We start from the raw sequence: 12,275 nt of genomic DNA on the forward strand, positions 1-12,275 counted from the left end.
TTTTCCTTTTTTAGCCGTCCAGGGTGGGAGAGTGGAGTCCTCACTTGCCCCAGAGGGGCCTAGTCTGGGTGCTTTGCGGGGGAAGGTGCCTCTCCGCTCCGGGGCGAGTGCCGCGAGGCATTTCGCACGTGGAGGTGGAAATACTGAAAGGGGGCGGGGTGGGCACGTGTGGGAGTGGTGTTTGGGAAGCAGCCACCTGGGCCGCTTCTTTAAAAGGGTTCTAGGTTGGGGGGCTTTCGGGACCATTGCGTTCTCTTTTGTGAAATGAGAATCCTAACGTTTCAGAGTCGGAAGAGACATTAGAGGTCACCCAAAGCAGCCGTCCCCTCTGCAGCCTCTCTGACAAGTGGTATGTAGTCTGGCGTTTGCTTGAACCCTTACCAGCACTGAACGCTCTCTGCTGCCCAGGAAAGCCCGTTCCGTTCGAATTGTCGTTTGCATGCCCTTATTACACCCTTCAGTCTCATTCATGTCCTTGTTAAGTTGCTCCCTTTTTTACTTCTCAAATTTTCTCTCACATCCTCCTCACCCACCCACCGCTCATTGGCCTATATTCTGTGAGCCAGGAGAGAACAGCAGGGAAGTGGAGGAAGGAGGGTTTGCGAGATAGTGAGGGCCAGCTGAAAACTTCGCTGGGTCATTTTCAGATGCGCTGGCTTGTATGTCTGAGAGTGGTTGATGTTTTTCTACAGGAAGCTTGGGAATTACAGTCTGGGATTTCACGGTCGTTTTCTCTCACTAGTGCATCTTTTCGTAGGTAGAAAATTCAGCAACACCTCTGTATTTCTCCTCTCTCAAAGCACATTTGCTTGTTGCCTAAATCACTTTCCCTAAAGCTGCCTCAGTTGTCTTCTGGGGATAGTACTGAAGCTGTTAGAAGCACCTCCTGGTACAGACGTGGTCAGAACTGTCCCCCCCGCCCCTTCCTTTTGACCTGTGTCTTCGCTTCTTCTCAAAGCCCCTCCTTCACAATATTTTCATTTCTTTCTTTATTATGACTTACTTTTGCAGTTCTCTCATTATGAGATTTGAAATTTTTGGAACACTTTTATATTTGCTTACAGTTCGCAGTAGTTTTCATATTCTTTACATTAGTATGTGCCATTTATCACTCAGTCGTTGAGGTAGTTCCCTTTCTGCTGTTGTCAGTTAACGTTTTTCTAATGTTCTTCATTTGCTGAGCTGTGCTGCCTCCAAAAGTAGTTTTATTGGCATAAGGATCTTCAGGGCACTTGTTCTTCCTCTTCCTAATATAGTGAAGTGGAGTCAAGACATAACAGATAAGATGTAGAAGTAATGAATCTGGTCTAAAAGCCAGAGAATAAATTTCCTCTTAAACTACCAGTCCCCAGTTTAAAATACTGAAACACAGACATTTTTCTCTCTCCCCATGTCATGACTTAGAGACTCTGCTCTGCTCTACCATGCTTACTTAGACTGTATTCTTTTTGTTTACCTCAACACCAATGAGTGTTTAGAAAGAAAAGAGCTGTCTTTTTTTTTTTTTTTTGGCACCATCTCTTTCTCTGAATAACAAGTAGCTTCTATTTGTATAGAACCCCCTCTGAAGGCTTCTGGGTACCTTGCAAATTATGGCAAGAGTGTCTTGAATAAGTATTTGTCCATGAGTATCTTATGTTGGGCCATGTTTTTCAACAATCCAATTTTTAATTTTATAGTTTGACATCAGTTTCACTAGAATTTAACATGGAAATGAATACTACGTACTTAAAAAAACTGATAGAGCTGTGTAATTCTGTCTTTAAAGTTCTAATTACTGTGGAGTTCCAGGTTATTTTCCAGCTGACTTTAAACATGAACTGTCATGACTTGAGCTGATTGACTTTGGAGACATTTGCATTCTGAACATACTAGACAGGAACAACTGGTTTTATTTTTAAAGAAGACACTGTTGTATTTTTTGTGACTGGTTATATGGTGACCTCATTAGAGTCTAAACCTTGCTACATATTCAGATGCTTTTAGGCCCTCAAATTGTTTGAAAATATAACAGTAGTCAAAAAAAGGTAGAGCTGTAGGTTACAAGTGAAAACAGCATATTAATGTCATAAATACGAACCACTAGATTACTGAAAGCCAAGAGTGCTCAGTGGTTTGAGTGACCATATTCTAAAATTAGACAAGTCACTATTTTTTGGTTGCTCCTTATTTCTGTTCTCATTTTTAAAATGTTTGCTGAAAAAGATATAACCTTTTCACATTTAAATATTAAGGTAAGCGAGTTAAAATGTAACATTAGTTTCAGGGTTTCAAATCCAAGAGAAAGATGAAAACATCAGGTCAGTAGAAGAGGAGGAGTTAAAATAGTTAAACAAGATAAGATATGTCTCCTAACACTGGGGTATAAGTAACTGTCCAACACTACCTTTAGTTTTTTATAAAAATTACAGATTGGTGGGCGCCTGGGTGGCTCAGTTGGTTAAGCGACTGCCTTCGGCTCAGGTCATGATCCTGGAGTCCCGGGATCGAGTCCCACATCGGGCTCCCTGCTCGGCAGGGAGTCTGCTTCTCCCTCTGACCTTCCCCCTCTCATGTGCTCTCTCTCTCACTCTCTCAAATAAATGAATAAATAAAATCTTTAAAAAAAAAAAAAATTACAGATTGGTTTAGATTTAATCATGATTTTTAATGACTTTTTTTTTTTAAGATTTACACACACACACACACAGATTTAGACTTTTTCTTCTTTTTTTGCTGGAACCCCCAAGAAAAGGTGGAAAGGAAATAATTCCTATATGAAAAAGCCTGATTTGAGGTGGGATGAAATGATATAGTAAGAGAGGTACGGGCAGACTAGGTTCGTGTTTCAATTCTGCCACTGACTAGCTTCATAGCACTTGTCAGATGAAATTCTGGGCCTCAGTTTTCTCATCCTCATAGTGGAAGGGCTGGTCTAGAATCAGCATTGACCAACAGAACTTTGTGCAGTGATAGGAATGTCTTATATGTGTGTTATCCAATATGGCAGCCACTAGCTACACCTGGCTGTTGGGCACTTAAAAGGTAGCTAGTGCAATGGAAAAATCCGGTTTTTTCGTTTAATTTAACCAGTGTAAATTTAAATAGCCACAGGTCTGCCATGTTGGACATGCAGATGTAGAAGAGCATTTTTCCAAACTTACCTAATCATTAAAACCACCTCTTGGGGCTCTTGTAACCATATAAAACCTCTCTCCCAGTGATTATCATTCAAAAGGTCTGCAGTGGGGCCTAAGACTCTGTTTTTAATGCACACCCGAAAAAGTTTTTATCAGATTGATCAGGGAAGTACTGCATTTGAATATTTCTAAACTCCCTTTTAGTTCTCACGTTAGTATTGATAACTTAAAATTTAACGTAGTGGAAATAAGCTCTGGACAAAGTTGGCAAACTGGCCAGGCTCTCACTCTCCAGCTCCTGACCTGTGATCTTAAGTTGCTTAACCTCTTCAGGCGTCATCTTTCTCCCCTAACTGTGGGTCGAGCTTCAGCCCTACCTCACTCCCAGGGTTTCTGTAAACCAATCAGATGTGATGACCAGCATACAAGAAATTGTGAGCTGCTATAAAGTATTAAGATATCTTTTCAGGGGCGCCTGGGTGGCTCAGTTGGTTAAGCGACTGCCTTCGGCTCAGGTCATGATCCCAGGGTCCTGGGATCAAGTCCCACATCGGGCTCCCGGCTCAGCAGGGAGCCTGCTTCTCCCTCTGACCCTCTCCTCTCTCATGCTGTTTCTCTCTCGCTCGCTCTCTAATAAATAAATAAAATCTTTAAAAAAAAAAAAAGATATCTTTTCAAAAACCCTTTTTCTTTTTTCTTCTTCACTACTGCCTGTTACTACTACTATTTTGATGGAATAGGTCACATATAATAACTCAATTAATTTAGTAATTTGTTCCCCCAACTATTTGGCCATAGTTTGTAGTGTATGTGGAGGACATGCATAGTAAATCTAACACTTTTTTGTATTTCTGTTGCTTAGCATAATTTGTCTATATTGCTCAATAAATATTGGATGATATCACCTTTTGCTTTCCTTTTAGATCTCAAAACTTCAGTTAGCTGATTGAAGATTATTTTACACACCAGAGAAATAACTCCCTATGTACACATATGTGTTTAATCCTATTTTTAATTGTTTCACTATTAATGCCCCATGGTTATTATTGTTCAGTGATGATGTACCTTTTGCACAACCAGCTCCAAATATATTTTCAAAAGAAACACCAAGATAATATCATCATCTTAGGTCAGTGTTTTTAGGTTATACCAAATCTGTTTCACTTATTTTTTATTGTATTAACATATTAATAAATGAGCTTATTTGATTGCTCAAACTACATTTGCACTACAGTCCCAGCTTTAGTATGAATTCTGTTATTTGTGGTAGAGTAGATGATAATGATCTTAAAGTCCCTCTCAGCTACTGCCTTTCAGACTTAATTTTGATGCGGTCATCTTTTTTTTTTTAATTAGCTTTTCAGGTTCATACTTAAGGATTCATAGCTTTCTTCTGAAGAACTGAAAGCCCGTTCATGTGAATTATTTTATCATACATCCTTCCTATGTGGTACGTGATGTTTCCTTATTTAGAAGAGAGGGAAACTGAGACCCAAGTATTTGTTACATCCAGAGTCATAAGTGATAGAACCAGAACTTGAACCCAAACAGATAGAAATGTGTATTTCTTATATATCCAAGAAAAGCTTCCTTTTGCTCACAGTTGCTTTAAGCTGTAGAATACTGTTATGTAGAATATTGTACTCTCCTGTCATTCCCTGGGTACTTTTCAGTTTCTTTAAGGGGGTTACTTAGTATATTATTGTTTTCAGTTTCCTCTTGATTGTATCATTGACATGAATTTATTCTTTCACATGATCTTGTGCAAAACAAAAACCCAGTAATCCCAAATCCTCACCATTTTATCTTCCTCTAATAATAAGCTGAGAAAGAATGAAGGCATTTCTGTTAAGGCCAGTGAATTCACAATGCCAGACTGCTTTTCGTCCTGATGGCAGAATGACGAAAACCAGCAAGAGCTTAAATAGCTCTCTAGCTTCTACTGAGTTCAGTCGTCATAGATCTCTTAATTCCTTTAGTTTTAACTTTGTGAGTTCACCCATACAACCTTCAAATTCAAGGATTTAAGAAACTTCATGACTATAAAACCTGGAAAATTATGTGGGCCACTGCACCCTATTGGTTTGGATAATGGGAGAGTTGATTAACTTATGATGAGTTTATTCATATTGACATTATACTGTTACTACTTTGTTGTATATTTATTTGTGCTTGCATTTAGAATCTCAAATTTTTCCTAGAAAAGTTTTACCTTTCAAATCCTTTATAGATTTTATAGGGTGGAAGGTTCATCAGGCTGGTAATTACAGTAGGGAAATGAAATTTTACTGTGATCTGTGACTCTTCCTTACATTTTGTCACTATAAAAACCTTTTTTTATTTTTTCACTACAGAAGTATTACACATTTGCTGTTTAAAAAAGTTTAAAAAATCATCTCCCATTCCATTGTCAACCCGTTAATAGTTAAGTTATTTCTTCTAGGATCCTCCTAAATGCATATATGAACATAGATATATGAATCTGTGCATATACCAGCGTACTTTTTTTTTTTTAATAAAAAGTGAGCCATGCCATTCCTATTTTAGAATTTATTTTTTTCACTCCGTATCTTACCTATTACTAATCATTCGCCTACTGGTGGTTAGATTGCCTCCAGGTTCTCACTATTACATTATTGCTTTAAGAAACATTTTTCCATGTAGATTTTTGTGTCCTATGAGTATTTCTGAAGGACAGATTCCAAAAAGTGGAACTACATTATCAAAAGGCATACTTTTTTTTTTTTTTTTAAGATCTCACAAATAATGTCAAATTGCATTCCAAAAAGATGGCCTAAGTTTTCCTTCCTATCAAGGATATATCAGGGCTGTTTCACACATACATTTGCCATGCCAAATATCATCAATCCCTCCATTTTTATCAGCTTAATGAATTTTAAGAAGGTAATTTATGCTTTGTAGAAATTGACCTTATTTTTGTAAGAATAATACATGTACTTGATAGTACAATGTTAAACAATGGTAAAAGTGCCCCCCAAACAGGATCCTTTACAGCAGTCTCTTTCTCTTCCCCATACAGCTCTCCTGAAACAAGTGCTTATAATTCTTTTGGCTTTTTCATCTAGAGTCTATCTCCATAATTCTAAATATTAGGCATACATCACTCAGTGTGTGGATCCTACACTGAGTGTAGATAGATATTTTGACTTCCTCTGTGGTCTATATATGTCCATACGAAATATGTCCAAATATTAGGTGAGGTTTCTACTCCTCAAGAATTTAAATAGTCACCTAATATGATTTTTCAGTTGTTTTTTTCTTTAACGATTTTATTTATTTGACAGAGAGAGCACAAGCAAGGGGAGCGGCTGGGAGAGGGAGAAGCAGGCTCCCTGCTGAGCAGGGAGCCTGACATGGGACTCAATCCCAGGACGCTGGGATCATGACCTGAGCTGAAGGCAGACACTTAACTGACTGAGCCACCCAGGCACCTCTGATTTTTCAGTTTTGTGATTGAAGAGCAAAGTGTTCAAAAAGCACATTATTTGAAATAGTTTTATTTGACCCTTACTACCTCTGCTTACAGAAGTTAGCTGACAGAACAATAATTAAGAAATGGGAAAAAAGAGGTTAAAATTTAACATAGGTCTAAGATTATTTTCTTGATTCTTATTGCTAGTGTTCATTTTAGCTGTATGACCTCGGGCAAGTTGCTTAGCCTATTTGAGCCTCTGCTTCCTCATCTGTAAAATGGGAGTAATAATAGTCGTGAGGATTTAACTGCATTACTACACATTAAGTGCTTAGAATGTGCCTAGCACATACTGAGCATCCTGTAAATATTAGTTGTATTATCATAAGAGACCTTTCACAGATCACTAGCAAAAATAGTCCAGTAAGACATTATTATGAAATTTATGAATAAACTCTCAGGGCAGAATGTGTTTCTGAACCAAATTAGATGAAAATGAAGAAGAATTACTCTGGAAAACTGTTAAATGATACAAAAAGTGAATCTAATAATGGTAGGTAAAGTGTTTTGAAAAATGACAAAACCAGTATTTCTAAGATAGTAGTACTTCAGTATGTATGTGTAGATTTCCAGGTTTGGAGAACAGTGTCAGCAGCCTGATCTAATTTCCCCACCTACGTTTCTCTAAACCTATAAAGCCAACAGAAAGCACATATCCATCACACATCACCCATGCCTTCAGCATTATTAGGAACATTACCACAACCTTCAAATTACCTCTAAGTAGAGAAATAAATCCGATTCAAACAGCTCCTTCTGCCCAATCCTGTGGATGTGAAGAGAGAGAGAAGGCTTAACAGGTTCACTGATAAAAGTTTAGGGCCATGGGAGACTTAGATGAAGCACAGAATATCCCTTCCAGAAAGAGAATCACCACTAAGTTCCAAAGTACTGAACATAGGTTTGAAACTTGGTAGTTTGCAGGTGTGGCCACAGAGAAGAGCTTGAAAGTAAGCGGTGCCAGAATTGGTAACTTAAGTTAGAAGCAGTGCTTCACAGGGAAGGGGTGGAGACATGGCAGTGAGGAGAAAGAAGGAGGAGGAGAAATTAATACTCTTCCAAAAAAGAAAGAGAAAGTAAACTTAGGAGTGTTCTTGAACCAGGAACTCTTGACCAGGAAATGAATAGAAATAGGAAAGAATGGACTACATGTAGACAGAACTACTATAGGAAAAAATGTGAATCAGAACATTCAACTGGTGAAAATCTTCCCTTCCCCCACCCAAAAAACATAAGGTGGAAGAAAATTGACACAACACTCAATGAAATAAAACGTCCTCAAACCAGTGTTTGGGGATATGAAGAAAAAGCCTTGAATCAGAAATATAAAACTAAGAATGGAATAAAATCAGAGTAGATTAAACTCAGAAAAGAGAAGAAAAACATACCAGAAATGAAGAGTAAGTTACAAGGTTCCCACCGAACAGTCAATTCAAATGCAAATATAATAAAAGAATTCAAGAGAAGCAGGAAAACAGTCAAGAGAATGAAAATGAGATTCTTTTTTAATTGACACTTTAAATGGAAGATGGGTCCAAAAAGTCTAATATGTAGTTGGTGCCTCTCAAGAAGGAAAAAGGATAAAGCCATAATATCCAAGACAACTTCCTGGAAATAAAGATCTAAATGTCCACATCAGAAGTTCATACCAGAAGGTAAACTGCAGGATACATTCTAGTAAAGCTGTAGGACTTTTAAGATACAGAAAAATTCTCCAGGGGCGCCTGGGTGGCTCAGTTGGTTAAGCGACTGCCTTCGGCTCAGGTCATGATCCTGGAGTCCCGGGATCGAGTCCCGCATCGGGCTCCCTGCTCGGCAGGGAGTCTGCTTCTTCCTCTGACCCTCCTCCCTCTCATGCTCTCTGTCTCTCATTCTCTCTCTCAAATAAATAAATAAAATCTTTAAAAAAAAGAAAAATTCTCCAGGCTTACAGGGCCAGAGAAGTAGACTGATACCAGATTTCTCAAAAGCAACATACAAAGCAAGACAGTAGTGGAGCAGCATAAGGAAAGAAAATGCTAACCAAAGATTTTTATATCCAGTCAATTATCTCTCAAGGGTTAAGACAGTAGAAAAAGTTTTAAACATGCCAAGAATTCAGGGACTGCTGTACTCAACTAGCCCTTCCTGAGGAACCTGTTGAAGGATAAGCTTCATTTAAAAGAGATGTGTGGGAAATTTTCTGCAAAAAAGATTGACAGTGATTTCATGTATCTATTTGAGCTAAGGTTAAAATCAGGAGTAGGGACATAGGTAGAATAGTACATAAATCTTACAGGTTCTGACAAAGTAGAAAGAGGGCAGCTAAAAAATGTGGGAGGGGAAAGAAAAAGAAAACTTAGATTAAGACTAATGATTGGGATGCCTGGGTGGCTCAGTCGGTTAAGTGGCTGCCTTCGGCCCAGGTCATGATGCCAGGGTCCTGGGATCGAGTCCCACATCAGGCTCCTTGCTCAGCAGGGAGCCTCCTTCTCCCTCTCTCTCCCTCTGCTTGTGCTCTGTCAAATAAAAAAAATCTTTAAAAAAAAAAAAAAGACTAATGATTATAGGTTAATTATCACAAGGGACTCAAACGATATACCATGAGAAACTGAAAGAAAAGATTAGCTAAGAAAAATGATACGTGGAAATAAAGATTCAAAGGTAAGCATTAGAAAAAAAATACAAACCTTCGAAAACACTGAAATGTTTAAAAGGCCAAAGAAAACCATCATGGAAAATCATGATACACACAGTAATTATAACAAAATAATATGACAGAATTGAAATCAAACTTGCCAGTCACATCAATGAGGATTCTCTCACCAATAAAAAGATTTTCAGATTGGCTCAAAAATCAAAAGCCAATAAACATATGTCGTAGTTCAATAAAAATAAAAGAAGGAACAAAATCAAAATCCAGCTTTACAACATAAGAGTCCCTTAAAACAGTTAAAAAGATGGACAGAGATCAACCAAGCAAATAGAAATAATATGAAAGTAGGATTGCCAATGCTGATACCAAAGTAGAAGTCAAACCAAAAAGCATTAAACAACAAAGGAGGACAGTTTGTAATACTAAAACCCACAACTCACAAAGGTATTAACCGTTATAAATACATATGCATCAAATGACAGCAAAAATCTTTACAAAACAAGAACTGTAAGAAATGCCAGTAATAACCACTAAAAATTGGACGTGGACACTCTCAGCACAAGATAGGTGCAGTAGACAAAGTAGGAATATAAGAGATCTAAACATAAGGAGGCAGATCTTTAGGTATATCTATCATAGCATCCTAAAAACAATATACTCTCTCAAACACAAAATATTCACAAAAATTGTTCATAGTTAAGAAAACATCAGGTCCCGGGTGCCTGGGTGGCTCAGTTGGTTAAGCGACTGCCTTCGGCTCAGGTCATGATCCTGGAGTCCCGGGATCGAGTCCCGCATCAGGCTCCCTGCTCGGCAGGGAGTCTGCTTCTCCCTCTGACCCTCCTCCCTCTCATGCTCTCTGTCTCTCATTCTCTCTGTCTCAAATAAATAAATAAAATCTTTAAAAAAGAAAAAAGAAAGAAAACATCAGGTCCCATACAAGAAAACAAAAAGCGAAAGGGCATTTCCACCTTGAAATTTAGAAGCCTCTTATTATATGTTAGCCTTGTGCAAGAATGTTCATAATGACTTTCTTCAAAGTAGTCAAATCTGGATGGAGAATGGATAAACAGATATATTGTTGAAGTGCAATATTAGCAGGCACCTGGGTGGCTCAGTCAGTTAAGCGTCTGCCTTTGGCTCAGGTCATGATCTCAGGGTCCTGGGGTCAAGTCCTGCATCGGGCTCCTTGCTCAGCAGGGAGCCTGCTTCTCCCTCTGCCTGCCACTCCCCCTGCTTGTGTGTGCACACATGTGCTCTCTCTCTGACAAATAAAATCTTTAAAAAAAAAAAAATTAGTAAAAAGCAATGAACCATTCATACATATAGTAGTATGGATAAATCTCAAAAATACTATGCTGAGTGAGCTAAATTAGATGTCAAAATGTCCATAGCGTTTTATTCCATTTAAATAAATACATGGAAAATACATGCAAAATTAACCCCTAGTACTAGAACTTCTGGGGGAGGAGGAGGATTGAATGGGAAAGGACATGAGGGTGCTTTCTGGAATGACAGATAATTTCTGCATCTTGATAAACATTCAAAATTATGCCTCAATTAAAAAAACTCTTGGGTAAAGGGGGAATGTAAACAAATTACAGAGTTCCTAAAAAATTATTTTTATTTTTATTTTTTTTTTTTTTTTTTTTTTTTTTAAGATTTTATTTATTTATTCATGAGAGACAGAGACAGAGAGAGAGAGGCAGAGGGAGAAGCAGGCTCCCAAGGAGCAGGAAGCCCGATGCGGGACTCGATCCCAGGACCCTGAGATCATGACCTGAGCTGAAGGCAGACGCTTAACCATCTGAGCCACCCAGGCGCCCTCCTAAAAAATTATGATAATGAAAATACTACATATAAGAATCTGTGGAATACATTGAAGGCAATGAGCAGAGGACAATTTATAGTCCTAAATATTTGTTAAAGAATAAAATTCAAGTAAATTTTTAAAATCTTACTGACTTTATTCAGTCATTGGTAAATTGTGCAGCATCCAATCTAGCAGATAGAAAGGCGCTCCGTCCGAATTGCTTTACAAAGCAAGAGATTTTTATAGACCAAAGTGGGTGGGAACAAGGAAGTTACACTGGGCATTTGCTGGTTGGTTAAAGCTGGGTTGCTTTTGTTACTGGAGCAAAGGGAAGTCTTAGATCTGGGTCAGGCAGTGTATGCTGTGCGGGCACTCACTGATGATTTACCTAGGCCTGCCTTTTCAGGGAGAGGGGAATATAGAAACTTCGATCCTAAATCTTGGTTTGCTGAGGTGGCTTAGCCTGAGCAACTCCATCTTGGACCTAATCTGGTTACTTTATCACAGTTAAAAAAAAAAAAAAAATGAAAATAATTCCCAAATCAGAAATGAAAAAAGAACAACAAAGTAAGCCAAAGGGGGGGGGAACACCCACAAAAAATTAAAGATAAAAGTAGAAATTAATGAGTTAACAGAAAAACTATATACCAAATTGATGATTCAATCCTGGACCTTTAGGGGAAATTCACAAAATAGATAAGCCACTGGCTAGTTTAATCAAGGAGGAAAAGAAAAAGCACAAAATACACAAAATAGATGACAAGGGGAAAAGAACTTGATACAGAAGAAATTGAGAAAATCTTATGCAACCATTTTACACACTTCAAATAAATTTGAAAACCTAGATGAAGTGGATTCTTAGGAAAATACAGTTTAAGAAAACCTCATTAGAGATTTTTTAGGTGGCTCAGCCAGTTAAGTGTCCCAAGTCTTGATCTCGGCTCAGGTCTTGATCTCAGAGTTGTGAGTTCAGGTCCCACTTTGGGCTCCACACCCAGCTTAAAAAGGGGGGAGTGGGTACCTAGATGGCTCAGTCAGTTAAGTGTCTGACTTTTAATTTTCCGCTCATATCATGATCTCAGGGTCAAGAGATCAAGCCCCATGTCAGGCTCCGTGCTGGCATGGATCCTGCCTAAGATTCTCTCTCTCCCTCTGCCCCACCTCCCACCCTCTGCTCTCCCTCTCAAATTTAAAAATAAATAAAAATTTTAAAAA

General features: G+C 38.3%; 1 protein-coding gene across 9 annotated transcripts in view; it reads left to right on the forward strand.

The window, feature by feature from the left end:
* Nucleotides 1-12,275, forward strand: part of MBTD1 (mbt domain containing 1) — a 79,852-nt gene that overhangs the window by 776 nt on the left and 66,801 nt on the right. For 8 of the 9 annotated variants that reach the window (XR_010408420.1, XR_006793264.3, XM_045889170.3 and 5 more), the window contains exon 2: nt 286-349. The exons of the other annotated variant lie outside the window; for it this stretch is intronic. The gene's annotated coding sequence lies outside the window, so the exon portion shown is untranslated. The remainder of the gene's footprint in view (nt 1-285; nt 350-12,275) is intronic. 9 annotated transcript variants of the gene reach the window in all.

Source organism: Mirounga angustirostris, unplaced genomic scaffold (genome assembly GCF_029215605.1).
Source record: "Mirounga angustirostris isolate CCGP_5_RB_7025 unplaced genomic scaffold, mMirAng1.0.hap1 SCAF_17, whole genome shotgun sequence".
NCBI lineage: Eukaryota > Metazoa > Chordata > Mammalia > Carnivora > Phocidae > Mirounga > Mirounga angustirostris.